The 13,769-nt window shown below is 40.3% G+C and overlaps 1 long non-coding RNA gene across 2 annotated transcripts in view; it reads left to right on the forward strand.

The window, feature by feature from the left end:
* LOC131577386 (uncharacterized) overlaps positions 1-13,769 on the forward strand; it is a 20,776-nt gene continuing 7,007 nt past the window's right edge. The window contains exons 1-4 of one of the 2 annotated variants that reach the window (XR_009277200.1): positions 1-47; positions 657-802; positions 5,919-6,063; positions 10,059-10,171. This is a non-coding gene — a long non-coding RNA (uncharacterized LOC131577386). Of the gene's footprint in view, positions 48-656; positions 803-5,918; positions 7,088-10,058; positions 10,172-13,769 lie in introns of those variants that run through there. The other variant, XR_009277199.1, reaches the window with a different exon arrangement.

The following is a 13,769-nucleotide window of genomic DNA, read 5'->3' on the forward strand; positions in this document are numbered from 1 at the left end:
CGCACACACAAAAGCACAGATAGACGGACGGACACGCAGAGACACTGGTACGGATTGCCGGAGCGCAGCCGCCCCCGCCGCAGCGCATCCCGGGCCGGCCCGCAGACACCCGCGCTCCGCGGAGCGGACACGGGCAGGGGTTGCCGGCGGGGCGACACCGGGACGAGCGGGTGAATGGCCTGAAGTTGTGTCAAAAGAGGTTTAAGATGGTTGTTGTGAAAAGGTTCTTCTCCCGGAGGGTGGTTGGACACTGGAACGGGGCAGTGGTCACAGCACCATCGTGGTAGAGTTAAAGAAGTGTTTGGAAAACGCTCTCAGGCACATGATGTGATCCTTGGGGGTGTTCTGTGCAGGACCAGGAGTTGGCTTTGGTGACCCCTGTGCATCCCGTGTAACTGTGGTTCTGTGACCAGGGAGCAGCATGGCTCGGCCCCCTGAGTCGCCCTCGCCCTTGTTTTTTGGTTAAAGTTGGGCAGTCAGGGAAGGTAGAAGAGGACGCTGCCCCAGGTTCCCTCAACACCACCAGAAAGATGCTTTGGGTACAGACAGTAGCAGTGCATTTTGTCTTGTCCTTGTAGTTGTAAGTCCCTTGTGTGTGCTTTTTATAGATCAACTTCTCTGTCCAGTTTTCTTCCTTCTCTCTTAGCCCTCCCCAGCAGCCACAAACATCATCTACTTCCAACCTCAACTCTGTGATGGTCTCCAACCTACAGAGACACCTGACTCCAGCACAGAAGCAGCTGAGGGCAGAGACTTTACAGCCCCATCCAGAGAACCCACACCTTTACAAAAGCACTCCAGGGTGAGGATTTTTTACATTCTGTGTAACTGCTTTGTCCCTTGTGGCAATACAGGACTGCTGCCTCTTGTCTGTTCACTGCGCCTGTCTGCTCCTGTCTTCTCTGTAACCCCTTCAGAGGCCGTGGAAGAGCACTGCCACACCTCCTTCAGCCCTCTCTGGCCTGACCAGGCTGTTCCCTCGACTTACTTGAACTCTTAAATCACTTACACTGAGCAGAATGGTTTTGCGATTTTAACTCTGCTTGTGTTCTTAAGGAAGAGCAGCAGTTGAAACCACCTTAACAGGGAGGTGTGCTAGGTCTTTTGTGCTGAAAAAAAGAAAAAGTTCAAATTGTAATATGTGGACTGAAAAACATACTGGTTTCACATACTAACCATGCCATGTGTAAAGCTAGTCTACCATTTCCTAGACATGAGGCTTCAGAGATGACTGTGCCATCAACAAAATTAAATCCCAACCTCCATTCCAAGAAACAAACAAAGTTGTTATTGCAGATAAATTTGACAACTTAAAAATGCAAACAACCAAATAATACCATCATGTTCTATTTGAGCAAAACAAAACAACGCTAAACTTGTGACCTTTTTGACAAAAAGGACACATCTTGCATAAGTGTTTCCAAGTCTGGGCATTTTTTTGCCTGTGCTATTTTTATTCTTAGGTTAAACCTGACAGTTGTGCTCAGTAATCATTATGCAGTCAGCTCGAGCTGTTCTGAAGTGCTACCAGCGTCAGTAGAACTTGAGTATTACGTTGGTTTTGGGTTTCTTTTCATATATTTCATACAAACAACTCTGGGTATACACTTGAAGTTATTCTCAGCAAAATTTTGCTCCAAAATTCTCAGGTAGAAAAAGGATAATTTTTAAGCCATAATTAAGGATACATTTTAACTTTTTTACATCCAACAGCAAAATGAAGCTTAGTTTATGCATCATTCCAAGATTAAAATCATAAATGATAATTAATTTTTAGAAAATTTTATGTATCTTAATTTTATTCACACTGCACAATTTGGAATACTGTTCTGAAATCTGATGCATCCAATGAGGGACTGCAGAAATGATGTTAGACAAATAATGAATTAGGCAATTTATCCTGCAGAAAGGAATTCCACATGGGGAAGCAGCCGTACAAAGCATTCATTCTTTGTCAGTGACTGCCTTAGAGTTTAGGAAGATGTGGTTTAGCATTCTGCTGAATGAGCTTGTAGCAAAAACCCACCCCTATTCCTCATTTCCTGGCCTTCCTGTGGACAACCCAGGTCCTAGGAAGCATGCACAATGAAATAACCCTACTGCTCTTGAGAAGCCAGCTGTGCCACCCAGTCTGAGCCTCTGAAGAATCCTTTCTAGTACAAAGCTACATGTGTGCCACTGCTGCAAACAAAAAGAAGGAGACAACTAAAGGCAGCATTTTTTCATTAGGTCAATAACTCTGAAGCCCAGAAGTATCATAAGTGATTTTTGGTTTCAATTTTAAGAAAATAAATTCCAATTTATGGAAGCCATTCCTCAATCTCTGAGCTTCATAAGCTTTCATTAAATATTGTTTGTCTTTTTACTACTATAAATGCAAAAAACCAGCAAAGTATTAATATAAGCAGCTCTCATTATATGGCCTTTTTAATAATTTCTCAAAAGTTTACATGTTTTTTGACTGAATACCTACCCTATAATTTCCTCTTTTCAGCCCTACAGAAATGCTGACAGGGATGTCACTATTGATCATCGTAAAAATACATTTTAATGTGCTTATTAACTGGTAGCTACAGATATGAACATTGGTAAAATTAGGTGATTAACCAATGTCAATGATTGCTGGAGCAGATAAATAAATTTGGAGCTGTCTCCCACTTACCTTTATAAAACCCCACAGACCGAAAGCACAGAAGGTTAGGGCGAATCCTGCCAGTAAGAAGGGGAAACATGTTAGAGGAGTGAATGTGACATAGTAATAAACAAACCTCTGCTGCATTTGGCTCCCTTAACAAGTTACCCTAACGAGTGCACAGGTTACTGCATAGCCTGGATCTGAACACTGAACCTGGCTGCACGATTCCAGTCAGGTGCTAGTTGTAAACTCCTCAAAAACCTTTTGAAGAAGGTAATGTTTCTCATGCCTGGGTACACTTCCAGAAGAGATTAAGCCACTGTCATTGTCATACTCTGCCCTTCAATGGCACATCTTTGCATCCCAACTTTGCCGTAGCATTAGAGCTGCCTGCGAGCATAAGGTAAGGAGGAGATGTAGCACAGACATCCAAGCAGTCCACGAGTCACAGCCACAGTGTAACCCAGGCTTCGAGCTGTAAACACCAGCTAGCTGAAAGATTGGTTTCTGGAGTTAGGAAACAGCAAGTTTTGGAATGCTTTTGAACCTCAGTCTGGGTCAAAGATTGGCAAATCAAAAGCTGCTCATTTGTCACGACCAGATTCAATCAGCTCTCCCTGCTTGCTTTTGTTGTAGCAAACTGAAGCTGCAGATGCCATATGGTTGGAGAAAAAAGGGTTAGGAGGATGCACTCATGTGCTGATTCCAGTAAAAACAAAATGCCCTTTTCAAATCATAATCTCTTTCATAGAAAGAAAGGACAAGAAAATAAATTTTCTGAGAAATCTCAGAAATTGTACAGAGCAGAAAACAACTACTGCTTCCAGCCTCTCAGAAAAAAACTTGGGGAATTATATAAAATTTTATTAAAAAAAAAAAAAGAGCATGATAGAAAACATGAAAGTAGACTAAACTGCCATGAGGAACTACAGAGATGGGAACATGTAGAGCACAGGCTGCTGGAAGATACATAATATGAAACAGGGAGTATACTCAGGGGAGCATAAACACAGAAAGCATCTCAAGTGAATTAAGTAGTTAGCACTGGATTTGGAAAAGTCACAGTTTAAAGAAGCATCAAGAACCTATCTTTTCTATAATCTGCCATAAAGAAGGGGGGGGGGGGGGGAAGATAAACCCAAAACAAAATACAAAAGGTAGGAAGTTTTAGGAAAAAAATAAATTGCATTTAACCTTCAATTCTGAGCTGCTTTACAGTTTCAAATACCCAGATGTGAAGGATTTTTGCATTACTGTCTTAGAACATTTAACATTTTCATTACAACAGTTAAACCTTCCAAAATACTTAACAGTAGCTTCTACCGCAACCTTTGTAAGAGAGGCAAAATCACTTCCATTCTCCAAGTAAATTCTTAAATTTAAAGGACAGTTCCACCATCTGCATCTCAGAAGGAATTGTGCTTGTCCAAGTCCCTTGAACTTCAGTGGCAAGCTGATCTCATGTTCTTTCCCGTAGTCATCCAACGGCAGACACGCTTTTACAAAGATCTATTTTCAGTAATCTTTCAGACACAGGAGTTCCTTTTGAAGGCTCACCTTCATTTATCACACACAAAATGTAAAACCCAGGTCACTTGCCTTTTGTCATTTCTCTCCAGGAAGTAAATGTTATCAGCCTATTTGACCTTTTTGTCAAAGATGCTTTTGTTTGCACTTTGATTCTTTTAAGGACACTTCAGGGTAACATGAAGCAGAAGTTAAAAAGGAAGTGAATTGTGGCATTGACTTTAACACTTGTCACATTCCTGAATTTATGTCAAAAGGCTTTAACTGAGCTGAGCTGAATCTCAGCCCCCTGACAAGTTCCCTTCCCTTGCTTGCAACTCCAGATCCCTTCACCAAGATCAGCCAGCTGCAGCCTTGCCAGTTCCCTTGGCTCTAGCATACAGAGTTGTCATTTTTACTTGTTTTCCCTAATATTTAAACTCTTGGAAGAAAGGCTAAGTTTTTTCATGTTAAAAAATTACAGGCCTCAGAGAAAACGTCACAGGCATGACCAAAAATTTCGAGCTCATGATAAATGTATGCTTTTCTTCTCTCTTCTACTAGCTTGAGTTGACATCAGATCTTAGACAGTTCTTGTTTAACAAGACTGCAGGATGCCAAGTTAAGGTCTTGAGTTGTTTTAGGGCCATTTTTTTATCACTGGTGTAAGAGAGACTAAACAAAATGTATTTTTTCCTGCGTTAATAAAAAGTAGCATTGAAGTAGCAGCATTTGACCTGAAATGGGTTTTGGTTCTTGCTGCTGTTTGTTTGGGGTTTTTTCAACCAAAAATCATTAAATATGATGCAAGTTGGATTTTTACATAGCTCTTTAAGTTAATATTTCATTCCAAAATTTTTGTAAGCCTAAATGAGACCAAGTAAACATTTTATAACCAGGCTTTATTGCATTTGTATTTTTGCCCAAAAGAGTTTTATACAGTTAGACACAGATAGAAGAAACTCTGCCTCCAGTGAAGCAACTCCAGTGCAATGCTTGAAGTTCTGTCCAACATAAAGTAAAAAAGTAAGTTTGAGACACAGCTTCTGGGGTGTTCTCAGAGCAAACCAAGGTACACCCAAGGAGGCTGTGCAACATGGAAGACACAGCTACACAAAGTCAGGATACCAAATATCAGTGTACAAAAATACAGGGGAAGAGAGGAGACAGCACATGTTTAATGCTGGGGCTGGCTGTGGTCCCATCTCTCCATCTACTAAGTCCTGCATCAAATTGGGCCTTTATGCAGTGAGATTGTCAAGAACATGTACTGCATCCTCCCTGCTCTGCATTTCAAATGCAGCTCATCTGGTGGATTGCTACTGCTCAATTTAATTGGTTAGCACAGTTGGGCTTTCTTTATGGGAAGATATTTTTGTCCCATTTAATACCTAATTTTTATTTATCATGTGCTTTCCAATTGCTTGCTGAGTCCATGATGGCATCAAATAGATTTACTGGGTATGGTCCCATAAAAAGTGATAGTTCATGAACGTTTTCAGGTGGAGAATATGTTCTAATATTTAGAAGTACTCCGTTATTTAGGATTTGTCAAGGGTTTGTTTTTAACTATTTTTGGATGCATTTCTTTCCTTTGTGGTACAAGAGCAGTGTGATAACCAGCATCTGTACAGCTGCCACCACAAAGACCTTAAAGAGACTCTAAGTATAAGCTACAGAGCGGGACAAAGCTATATGATGCTTCACTGAAGGCTATCTTGATCTCCCAAAAGAATTTGGGTACATTAATATCTGAATGTACTTATTCTTTCTACAGCATAACAGGAGCAAATCAAGGAATTTTGGAGCTGGTTAAGAACAGTGCAGTCATCTTGTTCATGACCTTCACCATTTGTAGGACAGGCAAAACCCAGAATATATCACGTTTGAACAACTTCCCAGCTAGTCAAGACTAGCAGAAGGTGAGGCAGATGTAGCCATCATTCCCTTTCTTCTAGCAGCTATATGCAAATTTCATAATTTTTCACTTAGGCAGAGCTTGTTAACCTTCACACAAGGCCACTCTTGGATTTTCCATTTCAATCTGTTTTACATAAAATGTACATGTCATATTTATAACTTTTTGTGTTACTCTTGGTCCAGCCGATGAGGAATATAAGGCCTCTTCTTGCAGCTACATATTCTGTAACTCGTATGCAAACCTCATAAGGTTACTCATAATGTATTTCACAGTTGGCCAAATCAACATAATCTTAAAAACCAGAGAGGCTGTTCCTGCTATTACAATGCCTTTTCATACTGTAATAAAGTCACTATACCAACCCCTGTAATTGTGAGCTGAATAATTCAGGTGTTTTGAGGTGTCTGATTTCTCATTAAAGCTAAACTGAAGTCTTCGACAGAGGCCTCTTATTAAAGATAGGTAACAGATACAGCACAATGTAACCAGGTGGCCAGTGAGCAGCACTTCCATTTGCTGCTGTATGGAATGTGTTGCTGCCATGTGTCAGTCAATGGGCAGCTTATGTAGGGCACAACAAAGCTGGGCTCTCATCTCTGTTGCATGGATGTTGCTTTCACCCCACTGACACTACTGTCACCAAGGTAAGTTTGACCTCAGGGTTTGCTTTTGATTTTTGTGGCACCTTGTTTTGTGTTGGTTTGTTGGCTTTTTTTCTAGAATTAATCTTTAACCTCTTTGTTAGCTTGGTTATGAAATCTTTTATCCATAACATTGATTTAATCCAATCCCATCTACAGAATCTTATTACTTCAGGCAATGATAACATGCTGATTATATATATAAGCTTGCGCTTTGCAAGATTTTTTTGTAAGCCCATTAAGTTTGCATAAGGAAGCATGGCACAAGCACAGAGATGAAGCCAACCTGTCTTTAGGCAGATGGGACTCCTAACATTTTCTAGTTATCACACTGTTTTGTGATTAGCCATTTAAAAAATATATATGTATAAAAAAAAAACAACCAGGAATTTGACTGCCCTGAGTTAGTCTCTAATATTTTTCTCCATCTGTACTGGCAAACTAAGCACTACACTGTATGGTCCTGATCATAAAGTTCATATGTTGCATAAAGTTCAGATGAACCTCTTATTTTCATTCAAGTTCACTTCAAGTCAACGTTTACCAGACTGACCTACTTGGGTTTTGGTAAACTCTTAACACCAAGTTAGTATTTGTAGATCAAACCATAAATACAAGAAAACTAAATAAATACTTATCACTGTTATAAAATGTGATTATCACACTTAAATGTCTAGTGAACAGCTTGTTACAAAATTAAAGAGTTATTCACACTACTTTATCCTTCTTATGTTTGTTGAATTCTAGATTGTTACAGTCTAAAAATAATATTGATGTTTCAGGAAAGTGGTGATTTTCCAGTTAAAAAAGAAAGTAAAGAGTCCAATGTAACAACAACAGCTGCCTTTGTGAGGGAGTCTGTTTGTCCATGTGATTTCAAACAGCATTGGTCAAAGTGCAAAGATCCATCCTATTTGAGCTGACTGAAGACCTAAGGACAAACTAATCAGGTCTGATCCAAGGTCCACTGTGCATTTCCAGGAAGCAGGTATTGTAAGATAAATACCACCCTTGAAATCTGATCAGGATAGAGATCTATTAAAAAACTCCTCATCTTCCCTCCCCCAGTTTAGCACCTCCTTGTTTTATGATGCCATATGCAGCTTTGCAACTGTTTTGCTGAGCTTCCTCAAAGACTGTTTAACGTGGTTACCCAAAGGAGGTCATGAGCACATCCGTGTTGCAAGCTGTTTATACAGGTTTTGCACAAGCTCAAGTTGACTGAAGAAATAATGCAACACTGGGAAATCCAAAAGGAGAAGTCATACCATAATTTGTATTCAAGCTACCCACATCCTCTGCAGCCTTGCTACCTGGATGAAAAACACTGATACTGTCTCTGCTGAATGTAGAATAGTGTTGTCCACTGTTAAAAGCAGTTAATCCTTTATTTGGGAAAACTTCAGTTAAAGATACTATTGGTACTGGTTAATGAGAAATCATTCATTTATGTAGACAACACTATCAGTTAGGTATTAAAAGGTATCCTGTTTTGGTTTTTTTTTTTTCCCTCCAGGGAAAGATAGAATCACAGAATGGCTTTAATTGGAAGGGACCTTAAAGATTATTTAGTTCCACCCCTCTGCTCTGTGCAGGGACACCTTCCACTAGACCACATTGCTCAAAGCCCCATCCAACCTGGCCTTGAATACTTCCAGGGATGGGCCATCCACAGATTCTCTGGGCAATCTGTGGCAGTGCCTCACCACCCTTATAGTAAAGAATTTCATCCTAATATCTAATCTAAACCTACTCTCAGTTTGAATCCATTCCCTCTTGTCCTGTCACTCCATGCCCTTGTAAAAAGTACCTCTCCATCTTTCTCGTAGGCTCCCTTTAGGAACTGCAAGGCCACAATTAGGTCTTAACTGAAGTCTCCTTTTTTCCACAGATGCGGGAGAAGGTTGAATTCCAGAAAATCCTTTTAGCTCTTATCTGTAGTTTCATATTAACTTTATCATCCTAAGCCAGAGGCAGGCCCAATGTTCTTGAAAGGAGAGGAAGGGAGGAGGCTCCATGCCCTGTCCTATGATTGGCATCAACAATAAAGCCCCTTCCCGTCCTGCCCACAACCAATCCAAACCACTTCATCTGTGCTGTTGGCTGATTTACACCAGCCAACAGCACAGACTTAGGCAAGTCATTAGTCAAAGAGGAATTTTCATCTAGATGATAGTAATGCTGTTATCTATTTTTTGCCACAGACATCCAAGACCAGTTTCCTTAAGTCTGTGGCACAGAACAAACATGTTTGTAAGGGACAATTATTCCCTATTTTCATGCCACACAGTCAAGTGCTGCCCAAAAGCTCCATAGGTTGGCATGTACAGTAAGAGCTGGAAATTGTCCTTCCTAAAATACCACAATTGTTTGTTATTAGTGCTATTGATGCATTTCAACTTAATAAAATGTTGTAAAATCCATTACACCATTGTTAACTGTGGCTAAGACAGGCAATCCTAATGGCATGGATGAATCCAGCCAGACCACAAGGGATTACATAGTTTGATTTGTTCAGCCTAAATCTCATAACAAAAAGGAAAGAAGGAAACTAAAGTAAGGTTTCAAAATTATACAGTTTCCTAATGATACATATAACTGTAATACTATTTTTGTAATACTATGTATTTAGGAAAAAAAAATATTGAAGAAAGTAAAAACACAACAGAAACTCCCTTTGTCGAACAGAAGTGATGCAAGTGGAAGATAAAAACCCTTTCAACCATCTGCTCAACTCAAATCCCTTTTTCTCCATACAGAAATATCAGTAGTCCCAGTTTCACTGAGCTCCTCTGGAGCTGTACACCCCCTTATCAATCCAATGTGGCCCAGGCTGAGGCTGATTGACCTACCAGTGTTTTATGTCTCGTCTCACACTTTCAAATGCAAGTTTCTCTAAGGTCCCAGCTTTCACCTCCCTGCTTTACAGCCCCAAGTTTTCCAATGGAAGCTGGAAGCTCTGAGCAGGACACTCACCACGTTGTTCAGGTGGGGATCCATCCCCAGCTTTGGAGGTTGAAAAATGGCTTTAAATGTAGTTTTGAGATTGATAAATTAAGTTTCATTATTAGCAGAACTGAGATCTTTCCACTTGCTTCCCCTTACAATTGCCAAGACTGACAGACATCAGTGGAAGCCACTATAATTAGATTTGGGAGGGGGGAGGAAGGAGAAGACGGAACAGGCTGATGTGTTTGGGTTCTGAAAAATTATCAAACAAGATGTGCCTTGTGTTAATGTTGAATGATACATCAAGCAAACTGAGTATCATAGAACCATAACTGCTTATCACACTCAGCTGTGAGGATGATGTACTGACTTAATTGAGGTCAAGAATTAATTGCATGTCTTTCAGATAACACTTCCAAATGGCAGCATCTGTCTAAAGAGAAGACATTAATTCAAACCTTTTAGGCCAAACATTTACAGAGAAGCAGAAAGTCCCAGTCAGAGGAAGAATGTGAAAAAGTAAGTAAAATGTTATCTTGTCATAAAATGTGTCTTGATTGGCAAACTGTAAGTATGGATCAAAGCAGTAATATGCTGGAGAAAGAGCTAGATACAGCAGAGCATAGGCTTGAGTACTTAACCTGCTGTTTAATGTTCTCTTCTCTGTACTTGTGTATTCCAAGGAATTTGCCTCCCAAACCCAGCCTTGCATCCTCTTCCACTGTTAATACTTGGTGATGACTGACTGAGTTAGATTCTTAGCAAGGCAAAGTTACCAAAGATGAAGACAAAAGTGAACAGCAGTTGAAGAACAAATTATGTTGCATTTGTGACAACTTGTTAGTAAGGGTTCTCAAGCTTGACTGGTGAAGAAACAGGACATACCACGGGGTGGTACTTGAATTCCAGACTATCCTGGTGCCTGAGATTACCCGCTGACAACCTGGCAGGGAGCAGCCCTGGGCAGGGGCACTGTCTCAGACATCAGCATCTCCAGGAGTATTTACCATGCCCAGTGATAAACTTTCTTTTCCTAAAGGCAGGGAAGAATTGGAAGCAGAGGCTTGACACCTTCTAGTTCCACACCAGCTACTGCTGTCTCAAGTTGGGCTGGAGGCCAGTAATTTGGAGTATGTAAATTGTACTGCACATTCCAGTCCCTACAACACACAGTCTTATTGTGGTAACTTCTATCTCCAAGTAGAGGTGGTATAGGAGTTGTTACATTCTTTACATATTGATCATCTCTCCCCTGAGGATGTGGCACACATTAAAAAACAAGCAAACACCCTAGCCAACCAACCCCAAACCTAAACCAACATCAGTTGTTAGACGAGTGCACAAAAACATTCCCTGTGCTCTCCTAGACGGCAGCGGTAGCATCTAGGACTGCAAGCAAACATAAATTACACGTGTCCAAATCTACAGTAGAAAGGCTCACATTCCAGATGAGGAGTCTCTGCCATTCCCTATGCTGCCAGACACCATCATACTTGCTCCTGGCCACTTAAGTTTTCCCTGTGAAAGGTGAGCAAGGAAGGGAGCAGCCCTGACACGTGGTCAGGCAGAGACTGCCACTGACTGCAAGACAGCCAGGGTGATCTGTGCTGCTGCCCCACCACGCACATGCACAGCATTGCCTAGCTCATTCTGCTCCTCCTCCTCTCTGACAAACTCACAAGCATCACAGCTTTTGCAAAGATAACTTCAGGGAGTTACAGAAAGAATCACTGGGCACATTTGGAAGGACTGGGTGCAAGCACTGCTGTGCAGGATGACCTGTTAGAAGCTGTGGATTATGTCTTGAGGAAATGGATGAAAAAGTGCAAGTTAGCAGCTGAATGAAGAAGACAACTAACTGTACAGTAGAATCCACTTGTGAATTTGCAGAATCAAGGCAATAGATTGCAGGGAAAAAAAGCTGACCAAGATTGCTCAAATAAATACATTATATAATACACTCTGAAAAAGGCTTAACCATTACAGAAAAGTCAGGAGGATTTGCAAATCACTACTTGTAACACACCCAGGAGCAGTCATTCTTCACCAGTATTTGCCAGAGGCTTTAGAAAACACCACTACTTGACTTCATGATCAAAACAAAAAGATAAAAACATTGACTTGAAACTTTAGTCTTGCAATGCTGTAGCTCAGAGATCACCAGCAGCCAAAACCCTAGTCTCTGGTCACCATCTTTGAAAACAGATGAAAAATGAAATATCCTTACAAAATAAATGGATTAACATTCTGTTCCAGTAGAAAAGCAATGAGTGTCACAGAAAAACTCTCTGTACCCGTGTTCACAGAAGCTCTTCACCCTGTGAGCTGTGTTGCTGAGATCCTACCCAGTCTGTAACAGCTGATTGAGTTCACATCAAATTTCAGCTGAACTGTTATAAAAATCCTGCAGGGTTTCCACAAAAGGTCATCACAATGTATGCAAATGCATGATGAAAGGATATAAATGAACATACAAAATAAACAATATGAATTCCTGATTAAAAATAGTTCAGCTGAACCTAGGTATTATATAAACACCAAAGATGACTTTTTATAATCTGATCATGCTAGTCAGTGACTTCATTATGCAGGGAAACATGAGCTGGAATACTCAGATTTTTCAGTGCATTCTACAGTTTCACATGTAGAGCCATTTACATGCATTCAGTTTCAGGCAAAGTCCACTGCTAAGTACATCTGCAAACAGAGCTCAACAGGGCTGCCTACATAAACACAAAAACTGAATTTTGAATCTGTGATTCAATGCATGTGAAATTATAGCTATTGCTACCAGCTAGATTAAAAAGCATGCTCATGGACAAGGTTCTCCTTTTAGCAATTCAGAAGCACTAATTCTGTTACATTAGACCTAATCATCAAGAACATTTAAATTAGTCTTTACTTAGTAGAGCTTCATAACTTAACATGTGCTATTTGAGGGCATTTATAAAGTGCACTGTTAGTATTTCCCTCTCCTCAAAACTCAAATACCTCTTGATCTTTTTCAGATTCTCTTTCAAAATTCATCTTTAATCTTTGCTGTTACAGAAGTGTAAGTTTGTCCAGTTTCTCTTATCTTCCACCCTCCTTCACAGTAACGGTTGATTACACATGCACAAATACTTTCAAGGCTTATATTCCTGAAGATACAAAGCTTTCATGCATCTCCAAAATACTTTAGTAAAGTGGAATGTCCATGCAACTGCAGCTCCTTCTACTCCTAGGTAGCCAAAATGATTAAACAAACTAATTAAATAATTAATTACAAGTAGCATTCTTTGTAATGACTGGATTCTTTTGCCATTGCCTGGATAACACAGATAAATATTTTACTGTATCAGGTTGTATGTCTTGCCAGGCTTGTAATTGAAGTGGCCTGGAAGTTTAATATTTTAGAGAGGCACAAATGAGTCATGGTCTCAACTGCCTGTGCTGAGCATGAATTATGCACCTCATTTTAACAGCAGTCCAACACAGAACTATGGCAGACATCCTGTGCCCTGTGTCAACCCTACTACAGTGTTACAGAGATTTGTCCTACATTAAAGGAAACTTTTGTCTACATTCTGTTTAGAAATTCAATTCCTGTGAATGGCTTGTGAATCCATGTAGACTGTTGAGTAATCAAATCACTGGTGAACAAATTATATCTCAGGCAGCACAGCTGTAGATTGCTGCTCTCTTGCTGGACAAAAGTCCTTTCCACCCCTGTCCTTTTGCTGTCAGCTTCTCATTATCAACACCACAGATAGAACTAAGAACGGGTACAAATGAATCACTGCTCAAACAGCTGAGCTGCTGTGACTAACCCAGGCTCCACAGCCTCTTTACACTGGTCAAAGTCTTCCTGAAGGAAAGATAAAGGACAAAATGAGTTATGTTTTTATTCACATGTGATCTCAGTATTTCTATACTGTACTAAGTAAATAACGTTATTACTTGTAATAATTTCTGTGAGCACAACCAGAGGATGCTGGGGTTTTTTATCTCTTCCAAAGGTTGCAGATGAGGAAATAAAACAGGTGATAATTACAGTGAGAGATTTTTAAATTGCTAATTTGCCATCAACTTTTGTCAACTGCAAGTCACACAAGTGCTGCCCAAGTCCCACCCACAG

This window comes from Poecile atricapillus, chromosome 3 (assembly GCF_030490865.1).
Source record: "Poecile atricapillus isolate bPoeAtr1 chromosome 3, bPoeAtr1.hap1, whole genome shotgun sequence".
NCBI classification, from domain to species: Eukaryota; Metazoa; Chordata; class Aves; order Passeriformes; family Paridae; genus Poecile; species Poecile atricapillus.